Source organism: Benincasa hispida, chromosome 11, assembly GCF_009727055.1.
Source record: "Benincasa hispida cultivar B227 chromosome 11, ASM972705v1, whole genome shotgun sequence".
NCBI lineage: Eukaryota > Viridiplantae > Streptophyta > Magnoliopsida > Cucurbitales > Cucurbitaceae > Benincasa > Benincasa hispida.
The window spans coordinates 8,013,411-8,037,767 of NC_052359.1; positions in this window are offsets into that span (position 1 = coordinate 8,013,411).

The following is a 24,357-nucleotide window of genomic DNA, read 5'->3' on the forward strand; positions in this document are numbered from 1 at the left end:
AAACATAAAGGAAAAGGAAGAAGACATGGTCTTTCCTCGACCTCCATTGAAAAACAACTCAATTTTCAAAATATTTCGACCTAAAACCGAAGAGGAATATTTATAGAAAATTAGGATAACGTCGCAATGCTAAAAACTGTTGCAACACTGAAGCGGCTGAAGGGGAGCGTCAAGGCAGAAGTCCAATGCTAAGGGTAACGCTATCTCGCACGCACGCTTTGCACTCCGTCCGTCAAATTTCCAGAGCGTTGAGCATTCTATCGCACAGTATTGGGTTGGAGCGTTGTGTGGCGTTGCAACGGTGGCGATATTCTAACTCCGAAGCGCTGCGACGTTCGGGGTAGCGCTGCAACACTCCCCTGCATCACAATCTACTGCCTCCAAGCATTACACGAGCGTCAGACCTAGGCAAATTATGAGCGTTATGACACTCCAATAAGGGCATTTTGGTCTTTTCAGCTCTTTTGAAGCCCGGATGCTCAAATCAACTCCAAATTGCTTCAAATTAACCTCGATTGACTCCAAACCACCAATTTTACCTCTTGGTTACTCAATACCTACAAAATAGGAAAATAAACACATAAAATCCAATAACGAGCCCGAATTAAGCTAGGAATAATAGCTCGTTTTGAAAGCTATCAGTGATAACCTAAATGGTCTGGATAAGGCTAGATACCTCATTCTGGTGACACTATGAGTATGGCTAATTTTATAGTTGTTACAACTGTTGTAAAGTGCTACAAATGATCTAATCCTGATCATTCATGTGGAGATATGTGAGCGAGGATATTCTATACAAAGAAGTTTGTATAAGACCAGACAACGAAATGTTTAATCTCATTATATAACATTGTTCATAATATAGACTTACATTTCACGAAGTTGACCATAGGTAACATGACTTGAATCCTAAGTGAGTTATGAACTTCTGCCTATGAAGGTGGTCTTTTGACTTTTATGGGTGAGAGTGGCCAGATCACCGACTTAACAATCCTACCATTTTGGGGATTCGTCTGATTGGGGAGCTGAGAGCACAGCTACACAAGAATGAATTCGCTCCTTCCCTAACGTCGGGATAAGTAGATAAACCCTTAAGAGCTGATTCTGGGGCTTCAACAATATGACGCCACACTCTCTCTTGGCTCGAGAGGTGTTTGGTCATAGTTGGACTATGATTTATTGTTCATTAGAGGGATCAGTGGTACTTAAGCAGTTAAATGTAACTATAGAGGCAAAACAGTAATTTTTGCCTAACTGTACTTTGTGAAGGGTCATTGTACTGTTGATTGGTTATATCCAATGGACACAAAAATATATCTGTGGTGCGAAGAGTTCAGCCAACGGTCTTTAGTGGAGTGTCTGTTACTTAACGAATGGTGAATAATTTAAATTAAAGAGTTTAATTAATTATTCACGTATCCTTGAAGCTTCAAGTTACAGGTCCATGAGGTCCCATTGGTAGCTCAACAGGATTTAATGAGAATCAGTTTTTGGATTGATTTGAATTGTTCAAATTAATTGAGAGAACTAATTATATGTGATATAATTAATTTAATTTAATTATATATGATATAATTACTATAATGTATTTGATACATTATAATATTAAGTATTTATGAGNTAATTATATGTGATATAATTAATTTAATTTAATTATATATGATATAATTACTATAATGTATTTGATACATTATAATATTAAGTATTTATGAGAGGAAATAAATATTTGAATACGATTCAAATATTAATTATATGAATTGGATTCATATGGTTAAAATAAATATAAATATGATTTATATTGAAAGTCATTGGTGAGAGAAAGGTATGTTATATTTGATATCATATAGTTTAATATATATTATATGATAAGGTAGTTATCATATGAGTATATATTAAATAAATAAATGAATGAATTTTATTTATTTGTTTTTGCATTAATGTTATTTGGGAGGGAGTTGTAACTCCCTCCCCCTTCTTTCTCTCTAGATCATGTATGTGGGTTGGTTACACTTTCTTCTTCTCTGTGTGGTGAAGAAAAGAAATAGAGAAATCTTTTTTTAGTGTTTTGATATCTAAGGCTTTCCCCTGTTTTTCTTTTCTTCTCCTCTCTCAATCCCTTCCCTCACTAAAATAGTCAGAGCTCACTCCTTCTGGATTCTCATCCAGAGAATACCAAGGTTGCTTTTATGGTAGTATCCTTTTTGGTGTTCATGTTTTTCACAGTGAAGAGAAAACATGAAGATTACGTTCTTCAAGGGCAAGTCTTCTATTCCCTTTTTCTCTTCTTTGTTTCTCAAGCATGTTGTATGTTTGTTTAATTAAATGCATGATATGTTCTGTTTCTCTGTAAAATTGCATTCTGGTTTTTTAGAATTAGGACGATAAGCTTCTGCTGCGGACCCTTCATAGGGATCCTTCACTAGTTTATTGTATTTATTCTCTCATTACTCAACATTATATATATATTTATACATATGTAAAATCCACTGGAGTTTTAGTCCAAGTGGGAGATTGTTGGGTTGTATGTCCAAAACTCACAGTTTGTAATGTTAAACAGTTTCTATTATCAATAAAGATGTTATTGGCGATTATTCAATAAAACTATTGTTGAATATGTAAATTTCTCTTGTAAAGACTAAATCCAATAAACTAAAGATAAGTTCAAGTAAATAGTCGAAATCGTCTATAGTATATGAATAAGTTCGGGTGTCTTATTATGGTAACACTATGGGATGCGATCCACTATGTAGTTGTTACAATTTGTTGTAAAGTGCTATAAACGAAGTGATCCTGATTCGTTCATGTTGGGTCATAAGGAGCAGGGGCATCCTAAACAATGAGTTTTCATAAGATCGGACCAAGAAATAAGTCACTCTTACGTTATAACGTTGTTTATTGGTTAAGATGGACTGTTTAAAATCGATGACCTAGGTAACTTGACCTTAATCCTGAGTTAACTATGAACTCCTGTTTATTTGGGATTATCCTTAGATTTGCATAGGTGAGGGTTGGCTTAACAGCGTAGGCTCAATAAGCCTCCCATTTCAGGGGTGTAGATAATTAGGGACATAGGGTGCAAGACGAAAATCACACCTACTCAATTTAGGGATAGAAGAGAGGTTATTCTCTTAAGTGCTAAATCCAGATCTTGAACAAGGGGCCCACCCTCTCATTAGCCCAAGAGAGACTCGATTTAGTGATTGGATCAAAAACCAATGGTTCATTAGAGGATCAGTGGGAGGTAAGAAGCAAGATATAATTTCGGGGGGTAAAACAACATTTGACCCAACCGTTATTATGAACAACCTGTGAAGGATCGACTTACTGGTTATGGTTAAATCAAGTAGACAGAAATATATCTATAGTGATGAGAATACAACTACTAAGCTATAGTGGTGTGCCTCGGTAGTTAACGAATATTGATTAATTCGATTTAAAGAGTTTAGTCAATTAATCTCAAAACGTTGGAGCTTATGATGTGTAGGTCCATAAGGTCCTTCTACTAGCTCGTAAATCTTGGATTAGTAAATTGAATGGTTTTTAATTGTTTAAAATCGTAATTAGGGTTTCAATTTGAAGTGTTCAAATATCAAATTAGGGTTTGAATTTGAAATGTTCAAATTCAGTTTAGGGTTTTGATAATTATATTTTATATAATTAACATCTACTTTTGTTGAAATTAAATGTAATAGGAGAGATTAAAATTTAAATGTTGATTTTAAATAGTAATTACATGAATAGGATTCATGTATGATATAGGTATTTAATTAATTTAATATTTGATATTAAATTATTTTTTTAATTAATTAATTAATTTTCAATTTGAAAATTCAATTTTAGAAATTGAATTTTGTATTTTGATTGCTTTTTTAACTTAATTTCATTTTAAATTGAGATTTAATTTGGCATAGTGGAGAAATCCACAACTTTTTTACATTTGGTGGATTAATCCACATTTGTGTTGGGTTTTATGTCCAAAAAGTCGTGGTTTGTAAACAATAAACTTATTCTGTAAATCGATAAAGTTGTTATTGAATATATGAATTGCTTATTTCGTTTTAGAAATAAATCCAATAAACTAAAATATCCATGAGTATTACATGAGTACTTAACTTTATGTGGAGACATAAGAATGGATTAGATTCAAATAAATAGTCAAAATGATCTATAGTAAACGAATAAGATTGGATGCCTTATTCTGGTAATACTATTGGATGCAGCCCACTCTGTAGCTATTATAATTTGTTGTAAAGTGCTACAAACGAAGTGATCCTAATTTGTTCATGTATTGACATGAGTAGTGGGGGCGTCCTAATGCAATGAGTTTGCATAAAATCGGACCAAAAATTAAGTCACTCTTACTTTATAACATTGATTTTTGTTTAAGATTGACTATTTCAAAGTGATGACCTAGGTAACTTGACCTTAATCTTGAGCTAAATATGAACTCCTGTTTATTCAGGATTATCCTTAGATTTTCATGGGTGGGGATTGGCTCAACAGTGTTGGCTCAATAAGCCTCCCATTTCAAGGGTAAAATCAGGTAGATAGCTAGGGACATAGGGTGCAAGACGAAATTCACTCCTACCCGCTTTTAGGGATAATAGAGAGGTTGTTTCCTTAGGTGTTGACTCTGTGTTTTGAACAAGGGGCTCCACCCTCTCATTGGCTCAAGAGGGACTCGATTTAGTGATTGGATCACAAATCAATTGTTCATTAGAGGATTAGTAGGACTTAAGGAGCAAGATGTAATCTTACAGGTAAAACAGCTTTTGACTCAGTCGTTATTAAACCTATGAAGAGTTAACTTACTAATCATGGTTATATCGAATGGACACAATATATCTACAGTGAGAGGAGTGCAATTACTGGTCTGTAGTGGAGTGACCCAGTAGTTAAAGAATGGTGGTTATTTAGGTTAAAGAGTTTAGTTGGTTAATCGCGGATCGTTGGAGCTCATGATCTGTAGGTCCATGAGGTCTCCCTACTAGCTCATAACGGACTAAACCTTAGAATGGTTTGACAAAAAAATTTGAAGTGTTCAAATTCGATTTTTGAAGCAACGCAATATTTAACCTAATCTTTAATTGTGAATTAAACATAAAGAGAGAGAAAATAAAAGATATTTAAATAAGATTTAAATATCAAGATTATGAATAGGGATTCATATAAATTGGTATTAGTGTTGGATTTAATATTAAATTAAATTAATTAAATTATTTAATTATTTATTTAATATTAATTTAATTTTAAAATTGATTATTAGAATGAATTTTGAAATTAAATGGAATTGTTCAAAATTGCATTAAAAGTCAAATTGTTGACTTTTGATTTTTGAAAGTTAAAAAGTCAAATGTGTTGACTTTTGTTTTTAAGAGTCAAACTTTGACCAAGTTAGTGAAAAGATCCAACATTTATGAGTGAGAAATTCCAACTATTGAATTACTAAGTGCTGTCTTCATTTGAAGATACTTGCCCCACTAAATCCCACTTTGAGTAAGTGGATCTTTTAGTGTCAAATTCTCATCAAACTCAAAGATGCATATTTTGCGTGTAATAGTCTTTAAAAGGGAGTGTTTATTGTTTTTTAAAAACTCTTGGCCATAGTGGAACCATGAGGTTGAAGAAGTGGGAAAATCCAACTTTGAGATTTTCTCATTTTCTTCCTTTTCCATTTAATTTTGAAACTATTTACAAAATTAAATTTCAATTTTAGATTTTATCTTAAAATTAAAACTGAAATTTTATTAATTTTACAAAAATTAATACAAAAATATTTTTTCTAATAAAATTAATAATAATTAATTAAATATTTTAATTAATTCTAATTAATTAAATATTAAATATTAAAGTAATTCAACACGAATTCCACCACCATGAATCCCTATTCATGGATTTAATATTTAAATCATATTTAAATATTAACCTATTCTCCAATTTCGTTTAATTCCAAAATTAAACGTGTAATTATATCACATATAATTACTAATTCCTTTAATTCGTATTTTAATGATTCAAATTAACTTATCGCACCATTCTAATGCTTATCTATTTGTAAGCTAGTAGGGGGACCTTATGGACCTACAGATCATGGGCTCTAACGATCCAAGATTAATTGGCTAAACTCTTTACACCAAATTAACCCCCATTCGTTAACTACCGAATCACTCCACTAAAGTCCGTAGTTGTACTCCCCTCACTGTAGATATATGTATCCACTCAATATAACCATGATTAGTAAATTAACCATTCACTGATTGTTCGTAATAACGATTGGATCAAATGGTTGTTTCACACCTAAGATTACCTCTTGTTTCTTAAGTCCTACTGATCCTTTCATGAATAATTGGTTTGTGATCCAATCATCAAACTGAGTCCCTCTCGGGCTAATGAGAGGGCGGGACCCCTTGTTCAAGACCTGAAGTCAGCACTTAAGGGAACAACCTCTCTAATATCCCTGAAAGTGGGTAGGAGTGAATTCCATTCTGCACCCTATGTCCCCAACTATCTACCTGGTCTTACCCCTGAAATGGGAGGCTTATTGAGCCAGCACTGTTGAGCCAACCCTCACCTATGCAAATCTAAATATAATCCTGAATAATTAGAAGTTCATAGTTAGCTCGAGATTTAGGTCAAGTTACCTTGGTCATCGTTTTGAAATAGTCAGTCTTAAACAGTAAACAACGTTATAAAGTAAGAGTGACTTATTTCTTGGTCTGATCTTGCGCAAACTCTTTGCATAGGATGCCCCTACTTCTCATGTCTCCACATGAACGAATCAGGATCACTTCGTTTGTAGCACTTTAAAACATTTGTAATATCTATAAAGTGGGTTGCATCTGATAGTGTCTTCAGAATAAGGTACCCAGCCTTATCCGTATACTATAGATCATTTTGGCTATCTACTCGAACTTGACCTGCTCTTATGTCTCCGCATAAAGTTTAAGTACTCATGTAATAGTCATGGATCTTTTAGTTTATTGGATTTATTTCTAAAATGAAATAAGCAATTCATATATTCAATACAACTTTATTGAATCAAACTTCAATAACAACTTTATTTAATTTATCAGGATAAGTTTATTGTTTACAAACCACGAGTTTTAGGACATGAAACCCAACAAATCCCACTTGGACTAAAAACTCCAGTGGTAACATACATATGAATATATAATGCTGAGTTTTTGAGTTTTACAGAGAAATACAATAAACTAGGACATCATATGCCCATTGTTTTTCTTTTAGGTATCACATACCTATCCTTAGGTATCACACACCCATGCATTTTTCTTCCATTTGCCTTAGGTTATTCAAGTCGTAATCCTAGCGCATTAGGTGATCCTCAAACACTTTAACCGAGAGGATTACTGTAAACACTTTAGTATACTATGGATTTCTTATTAAAGTACATAGGGAATGCATCTTATTTTCACAACTCTTTGTTTCTCGATACCGTCTCCAAGGTTTGGTGACTTGAGTTTCCACTCAAATTATGACTAGGTTGTCATACATTCCTTCCACTACATCAAGGTACCCTCAACTCTTTGTATAAGATGCATTGGACCTGTCTAAATAACTTTTGTCACAATATTAGCTTTTATTAGGGTTGGCAAAAAAACCCGACGGGGCAGGTCTCCGCGGGGACCCACCCGTTTGAGTCGGGGATTCTCCGATTTGATCAGGGATGGGGTCAAATCGGGGAATTTATTCGGGGCTCCGTCCGAGGATGGGGCAGGGATAGGGACAATATCCTCGCCCCGACCCCGACCCCGATTAATCCCCGACCCAAAATTTATATATATATTTTTATCCTCTCCCCAGTCTCCTCTTGCTCTCTGCAATCTGCAACAAAACATCCCTCCCCTCTCGCTCTCATTCATCCTCCCCTTTCGCTCTCGCTCTCGCTCATCCCTCCCTCTCGCTCTCGCTCATCCTTCCTTCTCGCTCTCTGCATTCCTCCCCTCTCGCTCTCTGCATTCCTCCTCTCTCGCTCTCGCTCATCCCTCCGCTCTGTTGAAGTCTGCCACGAATGAGGCCCCGCGGGGACCCCGTTTGCTCGATGGGGAATCCCCGCCCCCGTCCCCACCTTCAAATGGTGGGGATGGAGGCGGAGATAGGGGACAATTTCCCCTACGGGGCTGGGGACAAGGGATGCCCTCCCGCCCCGGCCCGGCCCCATTGCCAACCCTAGCTTTTATCAATAACTCTTATTGATATACATTTCCTTTTATGGAATACAAATAATATATGATGATTTTATTTTTCCAGAAAATTTGGTATTTTTTCAACACAAACACTTGATTTTCATCTTCTTGAAAAATATACTACTTTTAGGTTGCCTACAAATAGGCATGCTATTTGAACGATATTCCAATACTTAAGGTTCCGACACTAATACATATGTTGATGTATTTCAAATTTCTGAACTATGTATGTTGGGTTAAGGAAGCAAGCAGCGGAAGCAAAATAGAATCCTTAAGCTCATTAATTTTAGCTTCAAACTCAACATGCTCATAAACCAAAACCAAAGTTTCAACACTAACCTTTGAAGTATCTTTGAATCACGAACTCCAGCTGTAATCCTCCCTTCCTTTGGAAGTGAACCACCACAAGATCTTCCCTACTATTCTTTTGGTGCCTTAGATTGAGTTGTGGGACTCAAAACAAGCTTGAATTAAGAAAAAATGGAGGATAAAGGTTTTCTGGTTTCACTATGAAGAACAATTTTCTTCAACCTTTAATTTCTTAGAAGTCAGCAACAATTGCATACCCATTCCAATCAAAATTCGAACTTCATATTGCATAACTTTCATGCAACTAAATTTCCTGCATGAATCACAGCTCATGCTTAAGAAATTTGAGTGGAAAGTAATGAGGTATAATTAGGTGCTTGAAGAAGTGAGTGGAAAAATCCAACTCTATTTGGATTTTTCAAATTTCCAATTCCTTTTATTTCAATTTTTATTTTCAAAATCAAAATTCTTTTCAGTTTTAATTCTAATAATTAAAATTGAAATTTTATTAATTTTACAAAAATTAATTCAAAATTAATTTTTCTAATAAAATTAATAATTAATAATTAATTAAACAATTTAGTTAATTCTAATTAATTTAATATCCAATATTAAATTAATTTAACACCTTTTCACCTTCATGAATCCTTATTTATGAATTTAATATTTAAATCATATTTAAATATTAATTGATTCTCCAATTTCGTTTAATTCCAAAATTAAACGTGTAACTATATCACATATAATTACTAATTCCCTTAATTCTAATTTGAACATTTCAAATCAACTTATCACATTACTCTAAGGCTAATCCATTTGTGAGCTAGTAGGGGGACCTAGTGGACCTACAGATCATGGGCTCCGATGATCCAAGATTAATCAGCTAAACTCTTACTTGTTTAATTAGGGAAAATGGGATTCGGGTTTCACACGTTAACTACTGGGTCATTACATTAAAACCCGTAGCTCCACTCCCTTCACTGTAGATATATTATGTCCACTCGATATAATCATGATTAGTAAGTTAACCCTTCATAGGTTGTTCGTAGTAACGGTTGGGTCAAAAGCCTATTTTACCCCCGAAATTACCCCTTCTTTCTTACATCTCACTGATCTCTAATGAAAATTTAAATTGTGATCTGATCATCAAACCGAGTCCCTCTCGAGTCAATGAGAGGACGGGGCCCTTTTTTCAAGACCCAGAGTCAACACTTAAGGCAACAACTTCTCTACTATCCCTAAAAGTGGGTAGGAGTGAATTCCATCTTGCACCCTATGTCCCCAGCTATCTACCCAATCTTACCTCTGAAATGGGAGGCTTATTGAGTCGGCGCTGTCGAGTCACCCCTCACCTATGCAAATCTAATGATAATCCCGAATACACATAAGTTCATAGTTAGCTCAGGATTAAGGTCAAGTTACCTAGGACATCGTTGTGAAATAATCAGTCTTAAACAGTAAGCAGCGTTATAAAGTAAGAGTGACTTATTTCGTGTTCCGATCTTGTGGAAACTCATTGCATAGGATGCCCCCACTCCTCATGTCACTACATATACGAATTAGGATCACTTCATCTGTAGCACTTTAACCCTCTTTGTAACAACTACAGAGTAGGCTGCAACCGATAGTGTTACTAGAATAAGGCACCCAACCTTATTTATAAACTATAGATCATTTAGACTATTTACTCGAATCTGATCCACTCTTATGTCTCCACATAAAGTTTAAGTACTCATGTACTAGTCATGGATCTTTTAGTTTATTGGATTTATTTCTAAAATGAAATAAGATATTCATGTATTCAATACAACTTTATTGAATCAAACTTCAATAACAACTTTATTGATTTACAAAATGAGGTTTACTGTTTACAAACCACGAGTTTTAGGACATAAAACTCAACAAACTCTCACTTAGACTAAAATTTCAATGGTAACATACATATGAATATATAATGCTGAGTTTTTGAGTTTTACGGAAAAATACAATAAACTAGGGCATCACATACCCATGGTTTTTATTTTAGGTATCACATGCCCATGGATTTTTCTCCCACTTGCCCTATGTTATTAAACTCTTAATCCTAGTCTCACTAGGTGATCCTCAAACACTTTAGCCGAGAGAATTGTTGTAAACACTTTAGTATAAAATGGACTTCTCATTAAACAGTATAGGGAATGCATCTTATTTTCTCAACTCATTGTTTCTTGATGTTGTCATCAAAACTTGATGACTCGAGTTTCTAATAAACTTAAAATGTGGCTAGGCTATCATACATCCCTCCCACTACATCGAGGTACCCTCAACTCTTTGAGTAAGATGCATCTGACCTATCTAAACAACTTTTGTTACAGTATCAGCTTTAGTCAATAAGTCTTATTGATATATACTTGCTTTTATGGAAACTAAATAATATATGGTGATCTCGTATACTTTTCTAGGAAAAAATTTAGTACTTGTCAACACAAACAGTTGATTTTATTTTACATGAAAAGTATACTACTTTTCGATTGCCTACAAATAGGCATGTTATGAACGGTATTCCAATACTTAAGGTTTCGACACTAACATATGTGTTTATCTATTCTCTAGATTTCAAATTATGTAAACATCTTTTACATCTCATAAACAACTTTTATGAGTGCTCCACATCTCATGTGGAGTTTCAGAAAATACCTTTAAAAATGGAACGATGTTCAAAATAATTAAGGAAACTAGGTGTAGAGAGTTTTCACTAAATTTCATGTTCTATCAATAGTTCTAGAAATCTCAAACTCTCTATTTTCTTTACTTTTATCTAATCAAAGTATTTCATATTTATTTTACCTAACAAGTTTTATACACCTTGAACTCTTCAAGTGTTTTAAACTTATCATTTAGGTTAAATAACTATTTTCCTTTATTGATTTCTAACTCTTTTTAAATATCTAAATATTTGCAAATGACTTTTAACTTGGTTGAGTCTAAAAGAAGTTGCTATAGGGTAGAACAGATACAACTTTTGTTAATGAACATTTCATTTATAATAAGAAAATTATACAATATATTCTTTATAAAAGATAAAATAACTTTCATTACAATAACAAAAGTAAACAAGTTTATCTTTCAACAGCAACTGCATCTCCCACTGGTTGTTCTGGAAAATTCTCCCGTGTTCAAAACTTGGAGTTTACAAGGAACTATTTTCCTTGTCTTACTTTCTCTGCTCTTTCCTCCGTAAGATACTGTGGGTAATTTCTTTTCCAGTGCCCTTTTTCACTGTAGTGGAAATAGTTTCCTTTATCTACAGTATTTACCTTTCCCTTTCTACCAGTAGGTTTCTTTTTCCCTTTCCCTTTAATCTTCTTTACTAGAATACTCTTATTCTTTGAAGAATAAGTAATATCAGGCTTTTTAGAGGACGCTCATCTTTTCTCAGCAGTAGTAACATTTACTTTTGGTTTCAGTCCTTTACCTCTCATCATAGTCTGGTAAGCCTAAAGCTCATTGAGGAGCGTAGTCAAGTTATACTCTATTTTATTCATCGGTGCGTTCATACAGAATTGTAAAAAAAACTCTTTGGAAGAGATCCAAGAATAAAATAAACTTGATTTTTCTCATCAATAGCACCATTTACTTTTGCCACGTTGAAATGAACCATCATTCAGGACATGTTCTCTAATAGAGGTCCCTTCTTTCATACGGTAGTTGTAAACATATTTGGTTGCATCACGCCTCAGGGAGAAAGACAGTTGTCCAACGAACAAAATGTTGAATTGAATCGTACCAGTCTTTACTGGGGGTTATTACTCATTTTTGTACTTGCTGTTTTATTTTCAAATTATTTCTTCAATTAAATAAAAGAAAATACTAATTTCTTAGATTTATTGCCACATCCCCAAGGATTAGGACCACTTTTTACAGGTCAGTGGAAAATTTATGCTCAAAACCCCGATTCAAATAAACATTTATTTGGTACTTCCGAAGGAGTAGGAACTGCCATGCTAACCCTTCTCAGGGGATTCCATCCGCAAACACAAAGGGGAATGTGTGTGATAACATAGAACAAAGTTTAATTTATGCTATTTCTAACTAAAGATTTATTACTGACGAGCCACGGCAATTGCGCCGATCAAAGCAGCTAAAAGAATGATCGAAATGAGTTCAAATGGAAGAAAAAAATATGTTGATAAATAAATTCCAATTTGTTGACTATTACTTATTAAATCTTACTCTAGAATCTGGTTTGATCTTGTAGTCCAAATAATCTCATACCATGACGTATCTACAATAGCAATCATTAGTGAAACAAAAAGACTTCTACAAACTAGAAAAGTAACTCCATTTATTCTGTTTTTTCGTTGGGACTGGTTCTTGTTTCTATATCCTTATTCTATATTCTAGCAAATGCCCAATTTGTAGTTGTTGTGCAACTTCTTATTTATTTGGGAGCTATAAATGTTTTAATCATATTTGTTGTGATGTTCATGAAGGGTTCAGAATATTCCACATATTTTAATCTTCGGGTCGACTGGATTAGAAACTTCTCAAGCTCAAGCATTTACTTTTCTAGTTAGCCACGAAGAGTTTCCATAATCTCTTTAGCAGTACTCAAGCTCTCATGTTTCTTAGTCAATACATCAGATATGCTGGCAAGAATATAGGCACGGGCTTTCTCGTTAGCTATGATCCATCCATCGTATGCATCCTGAACATTTCGATTTGCATTTAAGCTAGGAACGGAAGGACAATCCTCTGTCAAAACGAACCTCAGGTCATCTATCACCAGTATTGTATTTAAGTTTGATTTCCACGTAGCACAATTATCCCCGGTAAGTTTATAAAAAGCCAATAGTTGTACTAAAGAACTCATCATTTTGAAAATATAAAAAAAATTATTAGTGAATTACTAGTAAACCGAATCATGTTTTAGAAAAGTAATAATGTACCCAAAATTCATTATTTTTGTAACGATACCGAGGGGCAGTCAAATACTCCTTCACTAAAGCAAAACATTCTTAACTAAATACTATCTTCAGAATAACTCATATTCTGATAGTCATTTAGCTACCATTTTTTTTTTCAGAACTTACTAACACTTTAGTAATTACGTAAGTGTAACCCTCCATTTTCAAACCTCAGAGGTCGACCCCAATGATGCTACCGAATTGGAAAGTCAAGGTTGAGAAACGACCTAAAAAATCATATCCATTTCTGGAGTTTGAGTTGTTCCAAATCCTATGTTATAACCCTTCAAGAGGATAGTCGTCGTTAAACGACTAGCAAGGCTGACTTAAAGACGACAAGCAAGCGCAACATAGAAATCTCACGGTCCAAACAAATAGAAGAGACCATAGAACACGTTGACACATATCCTTCACCCACTTACTATGAACTACTTTCCCCATTCACCTTGATCTTGACTCATACAAACACTTTCCGTGTGGAGGCCACTCCCAGCGTGACACGAAGCGTCATATGAATCTCACGGTGTGAACATTCTAGGGACGTGAGAGTTGAAATCAATATATTGTATATTTGCTTTTACATTGAACTACTTCCCCTCATTCACCTTGATCTTGACTCATGCAAATACTTTCTAAATGGAGGTCACTCCCAGGGTGACAGAAAGCGTCGCATGAATCTCACGGTGTGAAACTCTTAGGACGTGAGAATGAAAATCAAGACATCACTTTTGATTTATTGTGAACAACTTTTCCTATTCACCATTATCTCGATTCATGTAAAAGCTATCCGAATGGAGGTCACTCTCAAGGTGACATGAAGCATCACATGAATCTCAATTGTGAACTCTTAGGGACGTGAAAGCTAAAAATAACATACCGCATATGTTATTAATCTCTCACTGAAGCATTCTTAAATTCTCACTGAAGTATTCTAATAACATATCATATATGCTATTAAACTCTCACTAAAGTGTGCTAACATTTGTTCGGGTATATATTTACTTAGGAATGTCCCAGCTAATTAAACAACCTAAGTCAAGGTGTTTATCCAAGTATAACGTTTATATTTGGATTTAACCTATGATGTCTAAGTGATAAACCAATTTTAAAACCTCACACCGCTCATGTATTGTTCATAAAACTGGTTAACAACGCTCAATTATTCAGCCATAATCCCCAAGTAGGAGGTGTTACGTAAATCGTCAACTTAAATCCCACAGCCTTAGATAGAATTATATACCAGTTGAGTTTGTAACCCTAGTTTTACAAGATAACAACCTATTTTAACTATTAAAACAAGTGGTTAGCCTACGTGAGCATGTAGCTTATCTTTGTTATAGATTTTAAATGTCTAGTCCAATTTTATAACAACTTACAAAATTTTAGACATGCTAAGCATATATAACATACATCAAATGCATACAACATTTAATATAACATTTATATTAAAACATTTGAAACCCTATACATGCATACTATATATTATAACACTCTATAACATACATTAAATGATGTAACATGCTTCCTATGGTGGGATTTTAAATCTGCGTGGCATACTTTATGCACATATAAGATTTATTTAATTATAACATACATCACATGCATAAATAATTAACTGATATGGTTAAATCTAAATATAAACGTTATACTTGGATAAACACCCAGACTTAGGTTGTTTAGTTAGTCGGAACATTCTTAAGTAAATATATACCCAAACAAATGTTAGGACACTTCAGTGAGAGTTTAATAGTATATATGATATGTTATTAGAACACTTCAATGGGAATTTAAGAATGCTTCAGTGGAGGTCCGGTTCAAGGCAGTTCGAGCAATCTATAAGTGTTTTAGAGCCGATTTTTGCTAAATTTTGTAATAATTAAGCTTTTGTTTGCTTGGAAATGTCAAAACTAAAACCATATCAGTTCATCATTTTCATACAACTTATGAAAAACACCCACCAATCCAAAATTAAACTGAATTGAATGCTTAAATGATGCTCTGATACCCATTGTTGGAATACAAAAACAAGCAGCGAAAGAAAAAAATGATCATTAAGCATTCTAATTCATTAATTTTTGCTTCAAATTTAGCATGCTCATAAATTAAAAAGATAGTTTCAACACTAACTTTTGAAGTACCTCTTGAATCACGATCTTCAGCTGCAATCTCCTTTTCCTTTGGTTGTGAACCACCATAAGGTCTTCCCTACTATTCTCTTGGAGCCTTAGATTGAGTTATGGGACTCAAAACAAGCTTGAATTAGGGAAAGTGGAGGGAAAGAACTGGTTTTTCAGCAGTGTGGAGAACACTTCTTCAAAATCTTTTTTCAGCAAAATTCAACTACTTGCATGCCTGATTTCCACTCAAAACTGAAGTTTATATTGCATGAATTTCAAGCAACAAACTTTATGCATGAATTCCACCTCAATCTTCAAAATTTGAGCTATAAAATTAGTGGAATCATGAATGAGCTACTAGGTTGAAGAAGTGGGAAAATCCCACTTTGAGATTTTCTCATTTTCTTCATTTTCCATTTAATTTTGAAACTATTTACAAAATTAAATTTCAATTTCAGTTTTTAATCTTAAAATTTAAACTAAAATTTTTTTAATTTTACAAAAATTAATACAAAATTAACTTTTCTAATAAAATTAATAATAATTAATTAAATAATTTAATTAATTCTAAATTAATTTAATATCAAAAATTAAATTATTCAATACTAATTCCACCACCATGAATCCCTATTCATGGATTTAATATTTAAATCATATTTAAATATTAACCTATTCTCCAATTTCATTTCATTCCAAAATTAAACGTGTAATTATATCACATATAATTACTAATTTCTTTAATTCGTATTTGAACGATTCAAATTAACTTATCACACTATTCTAAGGCTTATCCGTTTGTGAGCTAGTAGGGGGACCTAATGGACCTACAGATCTCTACAGATCATGGGCTTCAACGATCCGAGATTAATTGGCTAAACTCTATACACCAAATTAACCCTCGTTCGTTAACTACCGGGTCACTCCATTAAAGCCCGTAGTTGTACTCCCCATATTGTAGATATATTTCTGTCCACTCGATATAACCACGATTAGTAAGTTAATCCTTAACTGGTTGTTCGTAATAACGCCAGGGTCAAATGGTTGTTTTACCCCCCGAGATTACCTCTTATTCCTTAAGTCCCGCTAATTCTCTAATGAACAATTGGTTTGTGATCTGATCATCAAACCAAGTCACTCTTGGGCCAATGAGAGGGTGGGGCCCCTTATTCAAAACCTGGAGTCAGCACTTAAGGGAACAACCTCTCTACTATCCCTGAAAGCGGTTAGGAGTGAATTCCATCTTGCACTCTATGTCCTCAGCTATCTACCCGATCTTACCCCTGAAATTGGAGGCTTATTGAGTCGGCATTATTGAGCCAACCCTCACCTCTGCAAATCTAAGGATAATCTCAAATAAACAAGGGTTCATAGTTAACTCAGAATTAAGGTCAAGTTACCTAGGTCATCGTTTTGAAATAGTCAGACTTAAACAGTAAACAGCGTTATAAATTAAGAGTGACTTATTTCTTGGTCCGATCTTGCACAGACTCATTGCACAAGACACCCTCACTTCTTATGTCATTACATGTACAAATTAGGATCACTTCGTCTGTAGAAATTTACAACTTCATGTAACAACTACAAAGTGGGCCGCATCCGATAGTGTTATTAGAATAAGGCACCCAACCTTATTCATATACTATAGATCATTTAGACTATTTACTTGAACTCAATTCACTCTATGTCTCCACATAAAGTTCAAGTACTCATGTAATAGTCATGGATCTTTTAGTTTATTGAATTTATTTCTAAAATGAAATAAGCAATTCATATATTCAATACAACTTTATTGAATCAAACTTCAATAACAACTTTATTGATTTATAGAATGAGTTTATTGTTTACAAACCACGGGTTTTAGAACATAAAACCCAACACATGCTTCATGCAATTCCATTTCATTACTAACATACATAATATTTATATACTAAAGTAATGAAATAAATAATAACATATATTTAAACATACATCCATACTATATTTATAACTCTTATAATGTAAATGATACATGTATATGTTATTAATGCATGCATACATATATTATAACATTTATACTATATGATGCATGAGCATGCTATATTAATCAAATCATGCAACTAAACATATGTTATAACAATTATAATATAAATGAAGTATGAAATTAAATGCATACCCTATGATGGGATTTAGACATACAATATGACATATATATTTAAATAAAAATCATACATCAAATGCATAATTAATTAAAAAAATTATTGGACTAGAATTGGACACTTAAACAATTAATTAAATTAATATAACACTTATATTAATTTAATTAATCAAAAAATCTAAATATTGCATTAAAAACATCAACTAACTCCAAGCGAACCGGGTCTTGAACTGCACGAACCAAACCATCCAGCCTTCTAACCAGACCTGAATCACTCGAACTGACCGAGCTGCTAGCAAAACCAAGCGAGTCACAAACCGAACCGGACAAGAACTGATTTGTTCTTTCCTTCTCCCAGCGTTGTAACGCTGCAGAAAGAACACAATGTTGTTCTTCATCGCAACGTTGCAACACTAGGGTACAACGATGCAATGTTGAGGTACAGTCTCTACTATACAGTCGCGTACTCTATCGTTTCTACACCAAATTTGGTCTTGTTTTCTCCATATCAACACCGAAAAAACCAAGAACGACTCAAGGAATTAAAGTTACTAACTCAATAGCAATTAATTGCCCCAAAACATGGGCCTTTACAAACCAAATTGTAAAAAGAAAGTACTAAAAAAAGAGCCAATCTCGAAAACAACCAACAATTTTAATCAAACACATTCTTAAACATTTATCACATGAAAATTGACAAAATGCTAAATCCCACAAGAACACTGTAAAATTATTCTGAAATTTTGGGCCAAAAACCCCACTCTAATACTCTACATGAAGGTCCTTAAGTAGAAACGGGATCGGTCCCAAGCCCAAAACTTACAGAACACCAATTTTACGGAAAAACATACATAATGATTATGCATCTAATTAAAATATAGCATGCTAGAAAAGAAATTGAAGTAAAATAAAATTGGGTTTAGAAACCCTTATCTCTGAAGAACTGTTCTTCAAGAAAAAAAACCCTCGAATCGAAAGGTCACTACTACAATGGAAATCTTTGTATTCTGTGGGTGAGAATCCAGGAGTTTTGTGTGTGCTTTGGCTATTTTAAAAGTGGGAAAATTAAGAGAAATGAGTGGAAGATTGGGGAAAACTTTTTTTTAGGAGAATTACATAACCCTGATGTAATTTTTCTTCAAGAAGAAGAAGAATGAATAACCACTCATCCCACCCCACGTGATGTAGAGAGAAAAAGGGTGAGGGAGTTACAACTCCCTCCCTAAAATTGTTTTAAAAAAATTAAAAAATAAAAAATAAAATTAATTTTGATAAAAACTTTAATATATAATTATATGATAATCACTTTATCATATAATATATATTAAACTACATGTTATATCAAATATAACATATAACCTATAATTTAATATTGTATCCAACACAATATAACCTATAGTTTAATTCTCTCAAAACCGATATTTAATATAAATCTCATTTATATTAAATTTAATTATATGAATCTAATTCACATAATTAATATTTTAAAATCATATTCAAATATTTAAGTTCTCTCAATTAAACTTTATATTATAATGTATCAAATACATTAATCTAATTATGTCATATATAATTAGATTAATTATATCACATATAATTAATTCCCTCAATCAATTTGAACAATTCAAAAATCCAAAAGTTGATTCTCATTAATTCTCGTTGAGCTACAGATAGGACCTCATGGACCTGTAGCTTGAAGCTCCAACGGTATGTGAATTATTAATTAAACTCCTTTAATTAAATTATTCATCATTCGTTAATTGACGGGCACTCCATTAAAGACCATCAGATGCACTCTTCGCGCTATAGATATATTTCTATGTCCATTGGATATAACCAATCAACAGTACGATGACCCAAATTGCTCATAAGTACAACTAGGCCAAAATTACTGTTTTACCCCTATAGTTACATCCAACTCTTTAAGTACCACTGATTCCTGTAATGAACAATAAATCATAGTCCAACTATGACCAAGCCCCTCTCAAGCCAAGAGAGGATGTGGCGTCACATTGTTTAAGCTTCGTAATCAGCCCTTAAAGGAGCAATTTATCTACTTACCCTGAAATTAGGGAAGGATGAACTTTTTGTGTAATTATATTTCCAACTCCCCAATCAGAAATCCCCAAAATGGTAGGCTTGTTGAGGTGGCGATTTGGCCACTCTCTCCCATACAAATCAAAAGATCACCTTCATAGGTAGGAATTCACAACTCACTCAAGATTCAAGTCATGTGACCTATAGTCATCTTGGTGAAATGTAAGTCTCTATTATGAAGGGTGTTATATAATAGGACTAAACATTTCATGGTCCGATCTTTATACAAACTCCTTTGTATAGAATACCCCCACTCACATGTCTCCACGTGAATGATCAGGATCAGATCATTTGTAGCACTTTACAACAATTATAACATCTACAGAGTGGGTCGTACTCGTAGTGGCACCAAGATAAGGTATCCAATCTTATCCATCTACTACAAACCGTTTAGGTTATCATTTAAACATGATCCACCTGTATGTCTCTACATACATGTTTAAGTTACAAAATAACCTTGGATGTTAGTTTATTTGTTTGTGGGTTTAATACAACTAAATATCAAATAAAACATTATATATTTTATTAGATAAATAATATGTTTGTACAAAACAATTACAAACTATAGGACGACCCTATGAGATTTAGGACATCAACCCCAACAATTTCTATGCATCATGACTACATCCATTGTCTTCTCTCTTTTTATCATCTTCTCCTTTATTACCATGAGTAACTAATTCTCTACAAGGTAAAGGGAAAGTTCAATATCATGAGCTAAGTTGAGAGTTCAAAGAGTTAATCTTGTTTGATTAATGTGAGGTTATGAAAATGCTTGCTTATGATCACTCATTGAATCAAGTAGCTATAATCAACTGTCCCAAAGGGTAAGTAGTTGTGGAACTCACTAAGCAAAGTAAGAAGTGATTCTAGAGATAAAAATAAACTTATGACTAACAACATCATTCATGCATCATAGAGATGTGACAAATGTGGCTGGCTACCGAGAGGTGTGCAATGAACGGATAATATGATCCTAGATTACTCTTGATGTCAACTTAGGGACTTGATATTGGCTTCCCCCAAACCCTATCTTCTCCATTCATTTCCATACACGTCAAAAGCTACTAATTATCGTAGCATTCTCAAATCTAGTTTCTATCTACTCTTAGTTTGTTTAGATAGTCATAATATAGTCTCTATCACATGATTTCTCCCTTTATCGTACACTGTTAGTTTTCGCCCCAAAACATATTATCATGCAAATCTTTTAGTTACAAGTTTCCCATGTTCAACTTAGATCATTCCAAGAAACTTGTGACCTTTTTATACTTGGTAAGTCAAAAGAAAACTTGTGATCGGAGCACATACTTGCATGCATTAGCGCATATTTAGTTTAGCGCATTGTCCATTGAGCTTAAGTGTACACCAGGTCTTATAATCACATAAAGTTTAGCACAACAAGATTTTAAAAGCAATAATCCTCTCTACAAGCCTACCAACACTTGTCTTCCTTCCAACGCATCACCCAAAACTTAGTCGTTTAACGTACAACTCGGTTGGTTGGACATAAGGCACACGCACATAGGCACTTGGGTAGGCGCAAATTCTGTCTCTTATACACATCTAGATGTGTATAAGAGACAGCCTTCTAGACATGGGCACTTGATGAGCGTCAGACCTCACACGTACTTGACAATGACACCCTTCCATCGCACGACCTCAACGCTTCACCTTGCACACACACCCTCGCTAATTCCCGCACACACTCACGTGTTATCCTGCCTTGTCAAGTTGCTTGCTTACCCCTCGGTTGCAGCTATCTACTTGTTTATCCACAACATTTTTCATATTTAATTTCCAACCCTTGTAACCTAAAATCCAAACATTATCTTATAAAATTTCCTTCTAATAAATTCTTCCTAAACATATTAACTTTCTTACCTTAAAATTTGAGCTTCCAACCTCTTGATAAGCTCAAAATCTTCCAATCTCTTCAGCTTGATTAGTAGACCAGGAATCTGGAACACTCTTCAATTTCTTCAAGTTTTCAACATAAATTCGTAGGAATTTGTTCTTGGCGACCTCAAGTTTCCTTCATCACTGATTGAAGCACACTTTGAATGCAAATACACAGCCTTGGCACGAGAGAAATTGGCCAAACTGAGTCCTTCGTCTTCAACTCCTATTTATACACCAACTTTGTATGACTAAGGAGCTTAATTCAGTGACACCTAAGCCACTAACTCGTGTTAAGGCTTCTAATGATGCCACTTAACCCACTAACCGAGTGATTAAGTTGAACTCCACTTCTTCACTTTAACGCATAAGTCTTGCGTTCACACCAACCCCCTCTCGACCAACGCACGCACAACCACTACCTTCCTCGCCCATCCTTAGGCACCCCTTCCATGGCGCCTTGTCCGCCTAACACAGCCCCATTTAACCTCTATGGACCAACGCACCTCTTATATAAGTTGCCCGCCTATGCCTACCCCTACAAGCAGCACCACGCCTAGCCCCTAATCTCTAATCCTTGCGGCCAGTTCCAGACACCACACTTCTAATTGGCATCAAATCGAAAACTATTCTAACCTCGTGAATTCTATTACATTTAGCATACGTATTAAGCAACACATTTCCTAAAATAAGATCGTTTCTAAATTCATCACATTTCACAACTCGAGCATGAATCTGCTGACTTCTTTGATTGCCGAGATAGTTGCACATGCACTAACAACACTTGCTCTTAAAGAGTTACCTCGCTAGGTCCAACCCCATATTCGTTCATCTCAACAAAAATCTTAAGAGCCTCATCAACTGGACCATTCTCTTCATAACACGTGAGCAAGTCTATTCCAGGAAACTCTACTTCTCATAATCATTCCATCGAACACTTTTAACACAATCAACTCTTCCACATTAGAGTACATATATACTAGAGCAGAGCCCATATACACATCTGATAAGTAATTTCACCTATATATTAAATTATGGATTCGGGCCAATTTCAAATCTTGTAAACATGCACAAGCACTGAGCGCACTACCGAATGAATATTGATTCATGAGAATACCATTATCAATGGGCCTATTTTGGATAAAAGTTGAACACAAAGGACGATTTAATTATGCAAGTATGTGCACGACTTGTGTCTCTAGCTAGCTGACTTCAGTTCAAGAGCTTAGAAAAAGGGGATGAATCAAGAAATAAAAGGTCACGCTTAAAGATGTTTAACCAATCCATTCCCCGCCATTCCATAATCATGAAAAGAATAGGCTCACGACTCATGGATGTGCTCTTATCAAATCTATGAAAATTATTGGAGTGACTTAAATACGCTTCAAATGATCAAGTATGGGGTCTTGCTATCTCCAATATCCTAGACAATATCAACTATCTTCCAGAAATTTAAAGCCTTGTATAAATAAAAGTGAACGAGTATTGTTCTTCACGTAATATACCAAAAAAAAAAGTGACAAATGTAACACCAATATTGCCACATTTTACTTCATCTAATAAACCAAAGACAAATCAGTCGGATATGGTTCCATACTCATCATGACATCAACTCAAAATGATCGTAAAAAAGTCCAAATTTAACTCAAAATTCTATACTCAAATCAAACTAGCTCAATTGGATGATACCAATGTTGACTCAACTAGCATGTTAATTTAAGTGATATGTTCAAATTAACAAGATAACATGAGTTTCAATTAAAAAAAAATAGAAAACAAAAAAATGGTGCAATGTGATTGTATTAGTTAAGCCATTATTTTTCATGTAAAGACAACAGAACATATCCCACGTAAATAAAATTAAAAAAAAAAAAAAAAAAAACTAACTAACATACGAATCTTGTGTCTTCAAAGGGACCTCAAAAAGGAAAGAAACAAAATCAAAATCACATATTATTTTTTTTAGTTGAAAAAATGAAAATAATATATAATTTTGGGCTCGACATTACAAACTATCCTCATAAAAATTAGATAAATTAAAACAACATATTAAAGTATTAAAAGAAAATGTTCAAATAGTTAGATTTTAAAAATTGAAATTTGAATAGATTAAAAAAAATTGTTTCCATTAAATAAATAAATAAAACAGAAAGCTTAAATGGTTACCAAACATATCCTAATCTTACAATTAAATATTTTCTTCACTGTTTTTTTAACATATATTAATGTATAATGTTTTAAAAAGTTAATTATTTAACAGATGACAAAAACCAATGTTTCATGGGGAAAAAAAGAAAAGAAAAGAAACGAAAAAGTAGAAATAAAAGAATTATCCCTTACTTTTTTATCCAAAATTTGCATTGTTAATTGTTATTAGCTAAAGCTCGCCATTTGACAATTTTAATCTTAAACTTGAATAAACATTGCAAACCTTTGTTTGAACTTTGAAGAATCATACAAAATAACACGCTCGTATACGTTTGATGAATTATAAAACATGTGTTTGTTATATATACGTGTGTGACTTGTGAAAGATTTACTCCATAATTTATAGTTATTGATCAATAATGAGTTTTGACTTTCGTTAAAATTAGCAAGCTAGGAATATTTGTTTCTTCTTTTTTTATTTTATTATATTATTATTTTTTGTT